We start from the raw sequence: 19,361 nt of genomic DNA on the forward strand, positions 1-19,361 counted from the left end.
GAGGGTATCTAATTTCATTGGTACTCAAGTTATGGCTCAGACACTTGATTCAGGATCAATTGAGTTAGCCTGCCCCAGAACAGGTTGCCGTTGAAATTTACCTGGCTAAAAGGTGAGCCACTTTCCTGGTATCGGTTATCCTGAGTTGAACTTGGCCAGATAACTTTGGTCAATTCTAACTTCTCTAACCTGATTCATAGTATAGGACTCAGTTGCACTCACCTACCTACCAGGTAGTATGATCTAGCCAAGCGGATGGTTAGCGAGGGGGAACTGTTACAACATAACTAATATCTATTTAGTCTTGTCAGATATTAGAGGGAGAGGTAACAAGTAGTTTGGGATTGGGACCATGTACAATATCGCTAATCTAACTTTGACCCTAACTCATAGTTTGGATTTGTCTGTCACAGGGTTCATCAACTTTGCAGTAAGCTAAGAATCTTAACAGTGGGAGAGCCATCAATCTGTTGAGTTCTGATCTGAGTCAGTAGTTCAACATGGGGTCTTGTTGCATACAACTGTCTTGAATAAATGTTGGCGTATTTGTATGGTGATTTCTAGATTTCCAGAACCAATGAATCCATTTAATTTCATCCAAATCGTCTGGAGCTTCATGAAAGGGGTTTCCATGGCAGAGCAGCCGCCGACAAACATAAGATCACTATGCATATTGCCAAGCGTCGGCTGGAGTGGTGTAAAGCTTGCCGCCGTTGGACTCGAGCAGCGAAAACGCATTCTCTGGAGTGATGCACCACACTTCACCATCTGGCAGTCTGACAGACTAATCTGGGTTTGGCGGATGCTAGGAGAACGCTACCTGCCCCAATGCATAGTGACAACTGTAAAGTTTGGTGGAGGAGGAATAATGGACTGGGGCTGTTTATCATGGCTCGAGCTAGGCCCCTTAGTTCCAGTGAAGGGAAATCTCGACAGCATACAATGACATTCTAGATGATTCTGTGCTTCCAACTTTGTGACAACAGTTTGGGGAAGGCCCTTTCCTGTTTCAGCATGACAATGTCCCCGTGCACAAAGCGTGGTCCAAACAGAAATGGTTTGTCGAGATCGGCGTGGAAGAACTTGACTGGCCTTCACAGAGCTCCGACCTCGACCCCATCCAACACCTTTGGGATGAATTGGAACGCTGACTGCAAGCCAGGCCTAATCGCCTAACATCAGTGCTTGACCTCACTAATGCTCTTGTGGCTGAATGGAAGCAAGTCCCCACAGCAATGTTCCAACATCTAGTGGAAAACCTTCCCAGAAGAGTGGAGGCTGTTATAGCAGCAAAGGGGGGGACCAACTCCATATTAATGCCCATGATGTTCGAGGAGCAAGTGTCTACATACTTTTGGTCATGTAGTGTATATATATACAGTGGGCTCTAAAGTTACTGGCACCCCTGACTGGCAATGCACAAACAATACTTAAAAAAAATATAAACAATATAATTATAGAGAAACTCAGAATACCAACGTGAGAAATACTGTACTTTTGTTTCAATGGAACCCACCAAAATAATGAATTGATTTAATTAAAAATCAGTGTCCTCCAAATCAAGGTTTCACAATTAATGGCACCCTTAAAGATTGTAAATAACACATACCAAAATTAAACCAGGAATTAAATTCCACTTATTTAAGTTTATCTAAGTCTTAAGGAACTATATTGAGCCATTACATCACTTCCTGTTTCACTAGGGTATAAAATTGAGGTAACACACATGCAATATCCCTTTGTCATCCAACACCATGAAGAAAACAAAAGAACTGGCAGTTCAAAAGAGACAGATGGTCGTAGACCTTCATAAATCTGGTAATGGCTACAAGAAGATCCACAAACGATTGAATATACCACTGAGCACTGTCAGGGCAATTATTAAAAAATTCTAAAGATATGGAACAGCTGAAAACTTCACGGGCAGAGAAAGCAAATGCATTTTGCACCCCAGGATAGGGAGGAGGATGGTGAGAGAAGCAACCACATCCCCAAGAATCACTGTGAAGGAATTGCAGGCCAACACCACAGGCTCTTTGGAAGGGTTGCCAGAAGAAAGCCCTTTCAGATCCCAAGACACAGACGCAAGCGCTTGGAGTTTGCCAAATGTCATTTCAATTATGACTGGTAGAAGGTCCTCTAGTCAGATGAGACACAAATTGAACGTTTTGGTCAGATACAGCATCAAAACAGAGATGCATACAAGGAGAGGCAGAGATGGTTGCACTAAGTACTAAATGAGGAGTGCCAATAATTATGAAACCTTGATTTTGGTGAAATGTATTTTGTATTAAATCATTTTATGATTTTGGTTGGTTCCATCCTAACCTTAACCGTTAGGGGGATGAAAGTAGTCCGTATTTGCGGCAAGGGGGCAATTTAGTTATACGTTCAGTGTAGGGCAATCAGAGTGATTTGCATGAAGTAGGTAGAGGTTGCAATCTCTGGTTTCAGTGTTGACAACCCATGCACTACACTCAAGCAAAAGGCTAGCTTTTGGCTCGCACCTTCGGGAATCTCGTCTTTTGCTCCAGTTCTTTGCTGGTGGGACATGCAGGTGTCTCTCCACTTTCATCTGCAAACAGTCCCACATTTTTCTGAGAGAGAAATGGATAGGTGAACACTGTTAGGGTAAAAGGTCAATTAAGTGCATCACATGTAGCATGCTTTCCACAAACTCGTGGCTGTATGGTGTCTATGTTATTGATATCTATTTGCCAAGAATAGCAGAAGGATATACTACAAAGCAGCATCAAGGAGACTAGCTAACTTGCCTAAATATTCTCATATAACTTTTTTTTAAATTGAAAAACAAGCTGGAAATGGCCACGGCCTATTTGATTAAACAAACATGAACTCATATTTAATTTGAGCTTTAACCAGAACATCCGTAGTTATTTCTGGTTGCTTATCAAAGTTAGCTGGCTAACTCATGATCTTGCTCTGTAGTAGACCCCTCTGGTGCCAGCAGGTAGGCCTTGCTGAATACACAGTATGGCTTACATTTGCCATATCATAATATGCATACAGCACTCCCGACTTCGATCATAATATATCCTTGCTGATAAGAATATATGGTTCTGCACAGTCAGAAAGGCCTAGTTGACCACTACTGTTAGACCCTCCTCTCCCACTCTGCCTTATAGTTAACCAGTGGGATGATGCAGAAATTACCCTTCATTATTTGCACATGGACATGAGCCAAAAGTTGGTGTAGATGAAGAATAAGAAGGAAATCTGAATCCTTCAGTGAAACTCGAGTTCTATATATGGTAAGGCTGTTCTCCATGTTGACCCAGAGCACCAATTAATGCTGTGAACTTCTGCAACTTGGCCCAGTAACTAACATAAGTCTTTATTGCTGGATGTGTACCAGGAGCTGTCACTGCACTCTGACACTGCTGACTCATGGGTCACAGGGTCAGCGTTCACATGATACTGTGTGTGTGTGTTCAAATCAATGGTCATGTCCTTGTCAGAATGTTTATAGTTTCAGAGTGTTTCTTTCTCAGAGCGCTCAGAGTGCACTGCAGACAATGTCATCCCAACCCCTGAGACACACCCATGGAGAGGTCGGAGCACAAGGTCAGTCGCAGTGCAGCGCGTATAGTGCAGTTTTCCACAATGGCCCTATGCATTTAGGATTTAAATTGACAAACCTCAGATTGCTGGCTCTAAATTTTAGGCTAACTACCTTGGACTAAAGAGCCCTGGATGTCTCTAATGTCATGGTATACATAGGGCATGGGTAAATAAATACAGTATCTGGCCACTTTTGATTATTGAGAAGCCAGAATGGAAAGCCCTGTCCCATTTCAGGGCCCATAGGTTGCTGATCTAGGATCAGGTCCCCCCCTCTGTCCATGTAATCCTAAAATGCTAAACTGATCTTATATCAGCACTCCTACTCGGAGACTATGAGTACAGGGCCATAAGGTGTTTTGGTGTGGTTGAGGGGGTTGTTTGTTTTGTTGGATTTTTAGGCAGCAGACTTGGAGATTCCAAAATGTCACCACTTGCTGCTCATCCATCCCCTCCCAATACACTCCCATACTTTCTTATGATAAAGATCTAGGAAATAACGGCACTTCCAGTCAGGGGAGGCTACAATAAAACTGAGCCGTTGTGAAATAATGCTTGATTTTAATAAGTAATAAGTGATTTGACGGGTGCAGGCCGTCAAATCAAAGGCACTCCTTCCATATAGTCATTTTTTGATGAAAATGAAAACGTGTCAGTTTGTTACTTTCATGAGGTTGGAGTAATAACATGTTCAACTACTTAAGACATTGGCTCGAATCCAGGTTGTGCCTTTAGGTTTCGAGAAAATTAACAGCAAAGGAAGAATTTTTCACTTCTCTCATTGACTTCTCAAACCCGACCTGGTCTGTTTCGCAAGCTCTTCCGGAAGTCACACAATGATGCGCCTCTGGGTTTAGAAACTCAATGGTAAGAGTCGGGGTTGTTAGGGTATGTAGGGCCCATGTATTCCGGATAGGCTGACCATTTCTTCTGTCCTCAGCTACAGCGTAGGCTGCCCTAGCTGAAGGAAAGTTGAAATGGTGTTGAAAATTCGGACCAAGAGCTGAAGACATGCAATGACTTTTGCAATAGCGTGCGTGTTTCATTCATGCATTTCATAGTTGACATTCTTTTGAGGGATAGTTTCTTGGAGTTCAGCAAAAGGTTCCAATTAGCCACAGGAAGAATTATTTTCCAGCACCAGTTGAGATGCTTGCTTAAAGTAAACGACAATGTGAGGCGCACATCTAGCGTTCTTTCTCATTCACCAACGTCTCTCTCTTTGTCTCTGACAGGCAGGTGAGGCTGATGCCATCACTCGGGATGGAGGAGACGTCTACACAGTGACAGCCGGCCTCAACACTTACTACCTGCAATCATTGCAGAGGACTACTGCGAGGGTATGTATCTCAAGTCCAAGTTCAAGAATGGAAGAGACTGGGTATACAATGGCCCTTAGCACTTCAGTTGCACAGATAGGCCAACAGAAAGTTGATGATTCTGTACTTTGAATCGGATCAAATGGATTCTGGCAAAATCTGGTTTCTGACTGTTGCATTGATGTCTCCTCTCCTGCCCATCAGACTCTGACATCTGCTATGATGCTTTGGCCGAGGCCAAGAACGACACTGGCTTCGGGTTCAACAACCTCCGGGGCAAGAATCAAATCAAATTTATATAGCCCTTCTTACATCAGCTGATATCTCAAAGTGCTGTACAGAAACCCAGCCTAAAACCCCAAACAGCAAGCAATGCAGGTGTAGAAGCACGGTGGCTAGGAAAAACTCCCTAGAAAGGCCAAAACCTACGAAGAAACCTAGAGAGGAACCAGGCTATGAGGGGTGGCCAGTCCTCTTCTGGCTGTGCCGGGTGGAGATTATATCAGAACATGGCCAAGATGTTCAAATATTCATAAATGACCAGCATGGTCAAATAATAATAATCACATTTGTCGAGGGTGCAACAAGTCAGCACCTCAAGAGTAAATGTCAGTTGGCTTTTCATAGCCGATCATTGAGAGTATCTCTACCGCTCCTGCTGTCTCTAGAGAGTTGAAAACAACAGGTCTGGGACAGGTAGCACGTCTGGTGAACAGGTCAGGGTTCCATAGCCGCAGGCAGAACAGTTGAAATTGGAGCAGCAGCACGGCCAGGTGGACTGGGGACAGCAAGGAGTCATCATGTCAGGTAGTCCTGAGGCATGGTCCTAGGGCTCAGGTCCTCCGAGAGAGAGAGAGAAAGAAAGAAAGAAAGAAAGAAAGAAAGAAAGAAAGAAAGAAAGAAAGAAAGAAAGAAAGAAAGAAAGAAAGAAAGAAAGAAAGAAAGAAAGAAAGAAAGAAAGAAAGAAAGAAAGAAAGAGAGAATTAGAGAGAGCATACTTAAATTCACACAGGACACCGGATAAGACAGGAGAAATACTCCAGATATAATAGACTGACCCTAGCCCCCCAACACATAAACTACGGCAGGACCAAATCGGAAAGATAGGTAGGAGCAAGCCCATGTAATGCTTTGTAGGTTAGCAGTAAAACCTTGAAATCAGCCCTTGCCTTAACAGGAAGCCAATGTAGGGAGGCTAGCACTGGAGTAATATGATCAAATTTTGGGGTTCTAGTCAGGATTCTAGCAGCCGTATTTAGCACTAACTGAAGTTTATTTAGTGCTTTATCCGGGTAGCCGGAAAGTAGAGCATTGCAGTAGTCCAACCTAGAATTAACAAAAGCATGGATACATTTTTCTGGATCATTTGTGGACAGAAAGTTTCTGATTTTTGCAATGTTACGTAGATGGAAAAAAGCTGCCCTTGAAACAGTCTTGATATGTTCTTCAAAAGAGAGATCAGGGTCCAGAGTAACGCCGAGGTCCTTCACAGTTTTATTTGAGACGACTGTGCAACCATCAAGATTAATTGTCAGATTTAACAGAAGATCTCTTTGTTTCTTGGGACCTAGAACAAGCATCTCTGTTTTGTCCAAGTTTAAAAGTATAAAGTTTGCAGCCATCCACTTCCTTGTGTCTGAAACACAGGCTTCTAGCGAGGGCAATTTTGGGGCTTCACCATGTTTCATTGAAATGTACAGCTGTGTGTCATCCACATAGCAGTGAAATTTAACATTATGTTTTCGAATGACATCCCCAAGAGGTAAAATATATAGTGAAAACAATAGTGGTCCTAAAACAGAACCTTGAACACTGAAATTTACAGTTGATTTGTCAGAGGACAAACCATTCACAGAGACAAACGGATATCTTTCCGACAGATAAGATCTAAACCAGGCCAGAACTTGTCCGTGTAGACCAATTTGGGTTTCAAATCTCTCCAAAAGAATGTGGTGATCGATGGTATCAAAAGCAGCACTAAGATCTAGGAGCACGAGGACAGATACAGAGCCTCGGTCTGACATCATTGAAAGGTCATTTACCACCTTCACAAGTGCAGTCTCAGTGCTATGATGGGGTCTAAAACCAGACTGAAGCGTTTCGTATACATTGTTTGTCTTCAGGAAGGCAGTAAGTTGCTGCGCAACAGCTTTTTCCAAAAAATTTGAGAGGAATGGAAGATTCGATATAGGCCGATAGCTTTTTATATTTTCTGGGTCAAGGTTTGGCTTTTTCAAGAGAGGCTTTCTTACTGCCACTTTTAGTGAGTTTGGTACACATCGGGTGGATAGAGAGCCGTTTATTATGTTCAACAAAGAAGGGCCAAGCACAGGAAGCAGCTCTTTCAGTAGTTTAGTTGGAATAGGGTCCAGTATGCAGCTTGAAGGTTTAGAGGCCATTATTATTTTCATCATTGTGTCAAGAGATATAGTACTAAAACACTTTAGTGTCTCCCTTGATCCTAGGTCCTGGCAGAGTTGTGCAGACTCAGGACAACGGAGGTTTGGAGGAATACGCAGATTTAAAGAGGAGTCCGTAATTTGCTTTCTAACGATCATGATCTTTTCCTCAAAGAAGTTCATGAATTTATTACTGCTGAAGTGAAAGCTTTTTAGTTAGCTTTGCGACAGTATCAAAAATAAATTTCGGATTGTTCTTATTTTCCTCAATTAAGTTGGAAAAATAGGATGATCGAGCAGCAGTGAGGGCTCTTCGATACTGCACGGTACTGTCTTTCCAAGCTAGTCGGAAGACTTCCAGTTTGGTGTGGCGACATTTCCGTTCCAATTTTCTGGAAGCTTGCTTCAGAGCTCGTGTATTTTCTGTATACCAGGGAGCTAGTTTCTTATGACAAATGTTTTTAGTTTTTAGGGGTGCAACTGCATCTAGGGTATTGCGCAAAGTTAAATTGAGTTCCTCAGTTAGGTGGTTAACTGATTTTTGTCCTCTGATGTCCTTGGGTAGGCAGAGGGAGTCTGGAAGGGCATCAAGGAATCTTTGGGTTGTCTGAGAATTTATAGCACGACTTTTGATGCTCCTTGGTTGGGGTCTGAGCAGATTATTTGTTGCGATTGCAAACGTAATAAAATGGTGGTCCGATAGTCCAGGATTATGAGGAAAAACATTAAGATCCACAACATTTATTCCATGGGACAAAACTAGGTCCAGAGTATGACTGTGGCAGTGAATAGGTCCAGAGACATGTTGGACAAAACCCACTGAGTCGATGATGGCTCCGAAAGCCTTTTGGAGTGGGTCTGTGGACTTTTCCATGTGAATATTAAAGTCACCAAAAATTTGAATATTACCTGCTGTGACTACAATGTCCGATAGGAATTCAGGAAACTCAGTGAGGAACACTGTATATGGCCCAGGAGGCCTGTAAACAGTAGCTATAAAAAGTGATTGAGTAGGCTGCATAGATTTCATGACTAGAAGCTCAAAAGACGAAAACGTCGTTGTTTTTTTTGTAAATTGAAAGTTGCTATCGTAAATGTTAGCAACACCTCCGCCTTTGCGGGATGCACGGGGGATATGGTCACTAGTGTAACCAGGAGGTGAGGCCTCATTTAACACAGTAAATTCATCAGGCTTAAGCCATGTTTCAGTCAGGCCAATCACATCAAGATTATGATCAGTGATTAGTTCATTGACTATAACTGCCTTTGAAGTGAGGGATCTAACATTAAGTAGCCCTATTTTGAGATGTGAGGTATCACAATCTCTTTCAATAATGGCAGGAATGGAGGAGGTCTTTATTCTAGTGAGATTGCTAAGGCGAACACCGCCATGTTTAGTTTTGCCCAACCTAGGTCGAGGCACAGACACGGTCTCAATGGGGATAGCTGAGCTGACTACATTGACTGTGCTAGTGGCAGACTCCACTAAGCTGGCAGGCTGGCTAACAGCCTGCTGCCTGGCCTGCACCCTATTTCATTGTGGAGCTAGAGGAGTTAGAGCCCTGTCTATGTTCGTAGATAAGATGAGAGCACCCCTCCAGCTAGGATGGAGTCCGTCACTCCTCAACAGGCCAGGCTTGGTCCTGTTTGTGGGTGAGTCCCAGAAAGAGGGCCAATTATCTACAAATTCTATATTTTGGGAGGGGCAGAAAACAGTTTTCAACCAGCGATTGAGTTGTGAGACTCTGCTGTAGAGCTCATCACTCCCCCTAACTGGGAGGGGGCCAGAGACAATTACTCGATGCCGACACATCTTTCTAGCTGATTTACACGCTGAAGCTATGTTGCGCTTGGTGACCTCTGACTGTTTCATCCTAACATCGTTGGTGCCGACGTGGATAACAATATCTCTATACTCTCTACACTCGCCAGTTTTAGCTTTAGCCAGCACCATCTTCAGATTAGCCTTAATGTCGGTAGCCCTGCCCCCTGGTAAACAGTGTATGATCGCTGGATGATTCGTTTTAAGTCTAATACTGTGGGTAATGGAGTCGCCAAGGACTAGGGTTTTCAATCTGTCAGAGCTAATGGTGGGAGGCTTCGGCGTCTCAGACCCCATAACGGGAGGAGTAGAGACCAGAGAAGGCTCGGCCTCCGACTCCGACTCGCTGCTTAATGGGGAGAACCGGTTGAAAGTTTCTGTCGGCTGAATGAGCGACACTGGTTGAGCATTCCTACAGCATTTCCCTCCAGAAGCCATGAGAAAGTTGTCCGGCTGCGGGGACCGTGCGAGGGGATTTATACTAACGTTACTATCTGTACTTACTGGTGGCACAGACGCTGTTTCATCCTTTCCTACACTGAAATTACCCTTGCCTAACGATTGCGTCTGAAGCTGGGGTTGCAGCACAGCTATCCTCGCCGTAAGGCGATCGTTCTCCTGTATATTATGAGTACAGCGACTGCAATTAGAAGGCATCATGTTAATGTTACTTAGCTTCGGCTGTTGGAGGTCCTGATGAACCATGTCCAGATAAAACATCCGGAGTGAAAAAGTTGAATGAAAAAAAGTTGAGTGAGGGAAAAACTAAAAATATAAACGGTAATTAAAAAGTAAAAACCGTAAAGTAGTCAGGTAGCAAAGTAAGGTTGGCAACAAAATCGCACAGCAGCACGTAAACAAGTCTGCAAGTTGTGACCGGAAATGACGTAGTCAAGGTGCTGCCTAGTAAAGAAGTCCTGCCAAATGGAGCTCTGCAAATCTGCAGGCTGGAACATTCCCATGGGCACCCTTGTGACCATGGGCCAGATCAAATGGGCCAGCATTGAGGACAAACCTGTGGAGGAAGGTGAGTTTGAATGAGTGAAACTTGGTTGTGTTTCATGGTCTGTAGTTGACTCCCTAAGAGTGAGGAATGTGTGTCAGATGTACTTAATACTGTATCTCTATCATTGCATGGTGTGTTTTTTCCCTCTCTGTGTGTGTGGGTCAGATTATTTGTATACATATTGGGCTTTATATATTGTCTCTATTTATATACATTATGTTTGTTCGGTTGCTGTAGTTTTCATGGCCTGCCAGATATGGATAAATCTGATTTTTGTATGCAGCAAATTAATTGATATGCTTAGTCAGTCAGTTTCTCATGTGTTTATTTGTTTTGCAGCGGTGAGCGACTGCTTCATGGCCAGCTTCGCTCCATGAGCCACTAAGGGTTCTAAGTGTTCATGTTTCAGCTTTGCAGGGGCATAGCCAGGCTCACCCATGCCTACACCGTTGCAGCTGTGGAAGGGAGACTGCTCCAGGTCTCACAAGGAACCCTACTATGACTATGCCGGGGCCTTCCAGTGAGTAGCATTCTGAAAATCTAGAACCTCCAAGCCCTACTGAACTCAGCAAAAAAAGAAACGTCCTTTCAACTGCGTTTATTTTCAGCAAACTTAACATGTGTAAATATTTGTATGAACATAACAAGATTCAACAACTGAGACATAAACTGAACAAGTTCCAAAGACATGTGACTAACAGAAATGGAATAATGTGTCCCTGAACAAAGGGAGGGGGGTCAAAATCAAAAGTAACAGTCAGTATCTGCTGTGGCCACCAGCTGCATTAAGTACTGCAGTGCATCTCCTCATGGACGGCACCAGATTTGCCAGTTCTTGCTGTGAGATGTTACCCCACTCTTCCACCAAGGCACCTGCAAGTTCCCGGACATTTCTGTGGGGAATGGCCCTAGCCCTCACCCTCTGATCCAACAGGTCCCAGGCGTGCTCAATGGGATTGAGATCCGGGCTCTTTGCTGGCCATGGCAGAACACTGACATTCCTGTCTTGCAGGAAATCACGCACAGAACAAGCAGTATGGCTGGTGGCATTGTCATGCTGGAGGGTCATGTCAGGATGAGCCTGCAGGAAGGGTACCACATGAGGGAGGAGGATGTCTTCCCTGTAACGCACAGCATTGAGATTGCCTACAATGACAACAAACTCAGTCCGATGATGCTGTGACACACCACCCCAGACCATGACAGACCCTGCACCTTCAAATCGATCCCGCTCCAGAGTACAGGCCTCGGTGCAACGCTCATTCCTTCGACAATAAACGAGAATCTGACCATCACCCCCGGTGAGACAAAACCGCGACTCGTCCGTGAAGAGCACTTTTTGCTAGTCCTGTCTGGTCCAGCGACGGTGGGTTTGTGCCCATATGCGACGTTGTTGCCGGTGATGTCTGGTGCGGACCTGCCTTACAACAGGCCTACAAGCCCTCAGTCCAGCCTCTCTCAGCCTATTGCAGACAGTCTGAGCACTGATGGAGGGATTGTGCGTTCCTGGTGTAACTCGGAAAGTTGTTGCTGCCATCCTGTACCTGTCCCGCAGGTGTGATGTTCGGATGTACCGATCCTGTGCAGGTGTTGTTACACGTGGTCTGCCACTGCGAGGACGATCAGCTGTCCGTCCTGTCTCCCTGTAGTGCTGTCTTAGGCATCTCACAGTATGGACATTGCAATTTATTGCCCTGGCCACATCTGCAGTCCTCATGCCTCCTTGCAGCATGCCTAAGGCACGTTCACACAGATGAGCAGGGATCTTTTTGGGCATCTTTCTCTTGGTGTTTTTCAGAGTCAGTAGAAAGGCCTCTTTAGTGTCCTAAGTTTTCATAACTGTGACCTTAATTGCCTACCGTCTGTAAGCTGTTAGTGTCTTAACGACCGTTCCACAGGTGCATGTTCATTAATTGTTCATTGAACAAGCATGGGAAACAGTGTTTAAACCCTTTACAATGAAGATCTGTAAAGTTATTTGGATTTTTACAAATTATCTTTGAAAGAGAGGTTCCTGAAAAAGGGACGTTTCTTTTTTTGCTGAGTTTATGTACAACCATAACCCATCAATCCCTTCCTACCCCGTAGGTCTCACATACAGTACATGTCCATTTTTAACCTCCAACTTTTTCAGTTTATTCTTGTTTTGCTCAGTCCTTCCTCATTCTCAGTACTCTCTGCCTTTCTCTACTCACCCCCGATCAGTCACTGATGAGGTACCTTTGCGTGGTCATTGATGACTTAACTGTGTCGCTCTTCCCACACCAAGCACCTGACATTGACAAAATCATACAAAAATGTTTGAAATCAGCATGTGACCTGGATAGAGTGCTCACTCATTTTGTCCCCAACAGGGCTTCAACCTGTCTCATCAGATGGCTACGCAGCCAAGAACCTGATGTTCAAAGACTCCACTCAGAAACTGGTGCAGCTGCCCATGAACACCGACTCCGACTCCTTCCTCTGGGAGCTGAGTACTTGAGCGCCATCCGGTTCCATTTTAATGCGCATGCGTGCTTACACACACACAAATTCTCTCTTGACCGTTAGCTCATTGCTACCTCCCCAACCGTTGCTTCTCAGAGCAGACAACAGGCGCCACCTCCAGGGCCATCAAGTGGTGTGCCGTGGGCCATGCCGAGACAGCTAAGTGTGGCACCTGGAGCATCAACAGCATAGGAGAGAGAGGAGCCGTGATTGAGTGTCAGAGGGCACCCACATTAGAGGAATGCATCAAGAAGATCATGTGTATTTGTATATGTTATGGATCCCCCTTAGCTGTTGCCAAGGCAGCAGCTACTCTTCCTGGGGTCCCGCAAAATTAAGGCAGTTTATAAAATGTTTAAAATATTACAATACATTCACAGATTGTACAACACATTGTGCCCTCAGGCCCCTACTCCACCATATATCTACAGTTCAAAATCCATGTTTATGTATGTGTATAGTGCGTATGTTATCGCGTGTGTGTGTATGCATGTGTCTATGTTTGTGTTGCTTCACAGTCCCCGCTGTTCCATAAGGTGTTTTTTAAAAACTTTTTGAAAATCTAATTTTACTGCTTGCATCAGTTACTTGATGTGGAATAGAGTTCCATGTAGTCATGGCTCTATGTGGTACTGTGCGCTTCCCATAGTCTCTTCTGGACTTGGACTGTGAAGAGACCTCTTGTGACATGTCTTGTGGGGTATGCATGGGTGTCTGAGCTGTGTGCCAGTAGTTTAGACAGACAGCTTGGTGCATTCAACTTGTCAATACCTCTCATTAATAAAAGTAGTGATGAAGTCAATCTCTCCTCCACTTTCAGCCAGGAGCGATTGACATGCATATTATTAATATTAGCTCTCTGTCTACATCCAAGGGTCAGTCGTGCTGCCCTGTTCTGAGCCATGGTAAGCCTCTATGGGAGAATAGAGGGTGGGACAGGAGAAAGAGGTGTAAAAATCAGGCATGTGTACTTTATAGTTTACTTTCGATAATTTCCTTACTCTCATTTTGTGTGACCCATCCAAAGGAGTAGGAGTCAATGGGAGGCGGGAGCACCCCTTATTACCGGTGCAGATGAAGGGACGGGGGCTAGTACGCATGGGGGGGAGAAAGAGAACAATGAAGACAACAATGGGAGGAACGAATGGACAAAGAAATGGACTAATATAGAACGAAAAAAACAGAAGAGGACATTGAGAGACACACAAGAACGGAGTAAAAGATGAAGAACGTGCGTGAGTGACTCCCGAAGCTGCGAGCCAAAACCCAGCTTAGCCACAAAAGAGACTATTCAATTTGTTGACTGTCGAAAGGATATTTGGTTTGTAAGTGAAATGCTCTGAACCTAGTTAGGATTTTGTTTCCCCTTTCTTGAACCGGCCAAGTGCCATTCTTTGAACATTAAATGTTTAATTTTTGCAACTTAAAAAGCCAACTCTTACTCTTCCACCCCATGCTACCACATAGATGTGAACCCCTCTGAACCGATCACATATGTTTGTTTGTTTCTTCCCTTCCTTCCTTCCTTCCTTCGTCTATTTATATGTTGTTTCAGTCCTCCCCACAACGTAAGAGGCAGCTGCGATGGATAGTGGGGAGATGTTCACTGCTGGAAAATGTGGTCTGGTCCCTGCCAAGGTGGAACAGTATGACGCAGGTATCACACACACAAACAATACTTTCCTAGATTTTCTTCCCTTTCTATCCCTCTGCTCTGCCTCCACTGTTTACATGCAGCATTCCTCTTTGTCTCCTCACAGGTCTGTGCAGCTTCCCTGGTGTTAAGTATACTTGTTTAAATCTACTCCCGCACAAAACATCCACCATGCTACATTATTGCTAAGGTAACATAGTATAAAGTATTAATATACAATTTTAGTACTGCTGTCTTAAACCTCTTCCCTTTGTGTCTGTGTCCCCCCTCAGAGGCATCATTTCAAATCAGCTTAACATGTCCTTTCCACACTCACATTCCCATTCACTTAGTACTATTCCCAAACGCACTCAGTAATCTCCCTTATTACTATCTCTGTGCATCTTCAACGATTCTCGTCGTTACTTGCTATACATATAAAATAACATCACGTGCTCAATAACACCTTGTGTTATTTGTAGTGGCTGCAGACACTTCAATAAAGGCCTACAGACAGCTGTAAGCGGGGCTTTCCATGGTACCGTTACTCACCCTCGCTCAAGTCTTCTCACAATAAGACTAGTGGATTGCCTTCTCATAAGACTATGGGTACCTTTTCATTGTTCAGTTTAGTTGGTTTTATGATATACAGTACCAGTCAAAAGTTTGGACACCTACTCCTTCAAGGGTTTTTCTTTATCTTTACTATTTTCTACATTGTAGCACAATAGCATAATAATATTTGAGATTAGATTCTTCAAAGCAGCCACAATATTCAAAATAAATAAAAACCCTGGAGTAAGTGTCAACTTTTGACTGGTACTGTATATTTATCAAGTAATAGATTTTATTTGTTGGTCAGATACAGTACCCAGCTATGGTTTCTCAATATTGTTCATCTAGTCTATTGCCATGATTCATTTAATTTTATACACGTGTGACCAAATAAACTCATAACAAAATGCACATTTAAAAATACCCTAACTAGGGATGCTTCTACATTAATATCGTAATAATGTTTTACCTTGGTTTCATCTGGCTGTGAACATATTGGACAATATTGCATAGAGTCATTGTGCCTTGGATGTTTTTCCAACTACTGCCAAACTCACTTGGATTTACTCTTTTGGAATCTCCCGCGACCCATTGTAACACTTGTCACCCACCCAACTTTCCACTGGCCTGTACTGGAAACTACATCCCCTCCAAGGTGCTTCTCTCCTGCCTATCATACTGGTTATACAGCCTCCGCTGCGTTGCTGTTTTGATGGGCCCCTGCACATTTCATCACATTAAGTCACCGCCCTCTCCTTGCTGTTGTTATGCTGGTGAGTTTTGTGCCTTGGTTGAGTTTATTGTATGTCCTAGTGCTGGCTGGATTCTAGTCTGTGGTTTTGTTCTGCCTTGTTGCCTTTAACTGTGGTGAGCCTACAAACTGTGATTCAATCTAACTATCACACTTTGTGGCTTGATTGACTTTTGTCTGATTCCTCGCCAACTTTTTTTATTTGCGTGGATTTTAACAGAAAAAGAAAACGCCGTCTACCAATTTCCACCATAATGTCACGTTGTATAATGATCGAGACAGGCGCAGGAATGCCATTTTTTTATTTTATTACTCCACCCAAAAATACAACATGTCATGGAAAAGGCATGGGGATGAAGCCCAAAACACATATATAATACACAGGAATGTAACCCAAAAAAAGAGCGAGGTTTAAACCTCTAATAATTACACTGGACAAGACCCGTAATAACGAGTTCACAATACACGCAGCACGAAAGCCGAAACAAAGCACAGGTACTCACAAGACCAACGGACGTGGGAGCAATATCCGACAATGGGGAACAGAGGGTACATATATAACATACTAATCAGGGGGGAATGGGAATCAGGTGTGCGTAATGAGACAAGACAGCCCGGGGGTGGTGGTATTGAATCCAGCTCAGTGACGCCTAGAAAGCCGGTGAAGTAGATCTCCGGAGTACGGGGGATCCGTGACACACAAGGGTAAACTGTCTTTTTCCAGATTGGCAGCAACCACCTTGATGATGTTGGTCCTCAAGGAGGCTCAGAAAAGGCCCGACGTCCACAGCAACTCACCTTCCAACAGCCATCACCATTGGTAGGTCTATGGTGAGGCACATCTTGGTCCCTGGAGCAAATACCTGTGCAACCCGGGGGGCTACGGTTAAGTATATCACAGTGCTTTTAGTTCAAGTTTCAAGTTTTAATGTCATATGCACAAGTACAGTGAAATGCCTTTCTTGCAAGCTCAAAACCCAACAATTCCATAATCAATAACAATGTAATACTTGGAATACTTGATGCACTGGTACCGCTTACCGTGCAGAAGCAGAGAGAATAGTCTATGGCTTGGGTGGTTGGAGTCGTTAACGATTTTTTTCGGGCCTTCCTACCACACCGCCTGATATAAATGTCCTGGATGGCAGGGAGCTCGGCCCCAGTGATGTACGTGGCCTGTCCACACCACCATCTGTAGCGCCATGCGATCGAGAGCGGTGCTTTTGCCATACCAGGCAGTGATGCAGCCAATCAAAATGCTCTCAGTGGTATAGCTGTAGAACCTTTTGAGGATTTGAGGGCCAATGTCAAACATTTTCAACCTTCTGAGGGGGAAGAGGCACTGTTGTGCCTTCTTCACGACTGTGCGCCTGTGTTTGGACCAATTTTTAAGTCTTTTTTTGATTTGGACACCGAGGAACTTGAAGCTTTGATCTGTCGATGTGGATGGGTGCGTGCTCTCCCCCTGTGTCCTGTAGTCCACGATCAGCTCCTTGCTCTTGCTAATGTTGAGAGAGAGGTTGTGAATTCCAAAAACCCCTCGGTTTTCAAATCACGTAGATGGATTGGGCTGTTGCACGATAGCAACCAAAGCCCATGCAAGTAAATGTATAGCATTCCATCATTGGTTACTCTGAGAGTTCCTCATATTGACATTGGCTGCGGCCTCAGGCCCTATGGTGCTAACCTTGGAAAAGTCATTCAATTTTCTTCTCCTTCCTTTATTACTAATAGAGATAGACCAAATGGTGCAGTTCTATGCAATCTTATAGTCATACCAACTATATCAATATCAACCATCAGACAGGGCCTGCAACCGCCTATTGAAACGAACGTAACCCGTTTTGAGTTGGAGTTTCCATGTGACTTTAAAAATCCTAAAGATCTTGGGTTGATGCATCTGCACGTTAGGAGCTTACTTCCTAAACTGGATTACATCAAGATCTGGGCTATGCAGATGAATCCGGATATTCTGGTGACTGAAACTTGGATCACTGGGGACGTTCTGGACTCTGATATTAATATTGAGGGCTATCATGTGTTCTGAGCTGACAGACAGGGTAGAGGTGGTGGAGTGACTATTTTAATTTAAAATAATTTCTCCTCTCTGCCACAACAAATTCATTCAGACACTGGCCTCATTACGGGGAAAAAAATGGCATCATTGATGCATTTAATCACCATTTTATTTCTGCAGGCTATCTCTTTGAAATAACTTCTAAGCCTATTCACAATGATATTGGGCTGGATGCTGATACGGGAAACTTGATGAATGATCAGAGAAATTATAGTCAAAGCTTTTCTTTAAGGCTATTTACAGAAAACTAAGTCCTGGATGCTTGGCTAGCAATAGACAACAAGGGGCCAACAAATTGGATCCTGGTCTGCTTAAGTGTTCCGTGCCCATCATCGATGCCTCAATAACCCACTTTTTTTTATTTAACATTGTTATCAGGAAATATTCCAAAAGTATGGAAATCAGACCTTGTGCTGCTACTCCTTAAGGACGGGGATAGTAGAGATCTTAATAACTATAGTCCCATTTCAAGGCTTCATTGTTTAGCTAGGATTCTCGAATCCTTGGTAAATGTACAAATTTGCTCTTATTTTTTTGTTGATGAATCAATCAGGGTTTAGGCCTGGGCATACCACTATTTCATCAACCACTTTAGTTGTTAATGATCTTGTCAGTGCTTTAGACATTAAAATGAAATGTGCTGCTCTGTTTGTGGACCTGTCAAAAGCTTTTGATACTGTTGATGATGCTATTTTATTGAATAAGTTGTGCTCGATAGACCTGAGCTCTGACGCCTGTTCATGGTTTCATGATTATCTTAGTGACAGAACTCAGGCCATCATGATGGATGGGGTTAAGTCTGAATTTCTTGAAGTACATGAAGGTGTACCACAGGGGTCGATTTTGGGAACTGCTCTCTTCACTATTTATATAAACACCATTGGTCAATCTGTTAAATAAAAAATAAAATGTAATCTATATTTGGATGATACTATTATGTATGCTATTGCCCCGACTGTTGATCTGGCTGTGTCAAAACTACAGTCAGATTTTAGAGCTATGCAGGAATCCCTTTCTGATTTAAAACTTGTGCTTAATACAGGCTAAACGAAAGACGTTGTTTTTAAACTCTTGTAAGAATGTTTCCGATGAATTACATGTTCACTCATTAGATGGTTCTCCAATCTAACATGTTCCCGCATATCAATACTTCAGCATTTGGATTGATATGGATTTGACGTTTAAAAAATATATTGATGAGCTGGTTAAGAAGCTAAGATTTAAAGTTGGCTTTTTCTACAGAAACAGATTGTGCCTTTTTCTAAGCAGTAGGAAGTAGATTATTCAGTCAACCTTTTTATCTGTTCTTGATTATGGTGATATTATTCATCAAAGTGCAGCTGCTACTACTCTTAAACCTTTGGTTGCCCTCTACCATAGTGCCCTTGGTTTTGTTACAGGTTACAGTTTTGATAGTCATCACTGTATCCTGTATCAACAGCTAAGCTGGACTACACTAAAGACCCATAGATCTCTACATTACTCCCTTTTTTTTCACGGCCCTACTTCATAACCTTCCGTCTTATCTAACTTTGCTGTGGAAGTGTAGACATCGGACATTCCTAACCCGTTCACAGGATTGGTTAACTCTTGAGGTTCCTAGGGTCTCCACTGAGCTAGGTAACTCTGCTTTTAGTTTTAATGCATGGTACTGCTGGAACACAATTCTAAATACATTTCTTCTTGGTGTTCTGGTGCCGTTTGGGCAATTTAAAGTATTGATTGGGGAT

The 19,361-nt window shown here is 43.4% G+C and overlaps 1 protein-coding gene and 1 pseudogene across 1 annotated transcript in view; both read left to right on the forward strand.

Annotated features, from left to right (window-relative positions):
* The first annotated feature begins 3,564 nt into the window (after nucleotides 1-3,564).
* On the forward strand, nucleotides 3,565-12,610 carry LOC106568995 (serotransferrin-1-like; annotated as a pseudogene).
* Nucleotides 12,611-16,349: 3,739 nt separating this feature from the next.
* LOC106568864 (eukaryotic translation initiation factor 4 gamma 1-like) overlaps nucleotides 16,350-19,361 on the forward strand; it is a 31,217-nt gene continuing 28,205 nt past the window's right edge. Inside the window, exon 1 of the mRNA XM_014139611.2 lies at nucleotides 16,350-16,374. The gene's annotated coding sequence lies outside the window, so the exon portion shown is untranslated. The remainder of the gene's footprint in view (nucleotides 16,375-19,361) is intronic.

This window comes from Salmo salar, chromosome ssa14, assembly GCF_905237065.1.
Source record: "Salmo salar chromosome ssa14, Ssal_v3.1, whole genome shotgun sequence".
Taxonomy (NCBI): Eukaryota; Metazoa; Chordata; class Actinopteri; order Salmoniformes; family Salmonidae; genus Salmo; species Salmo salar.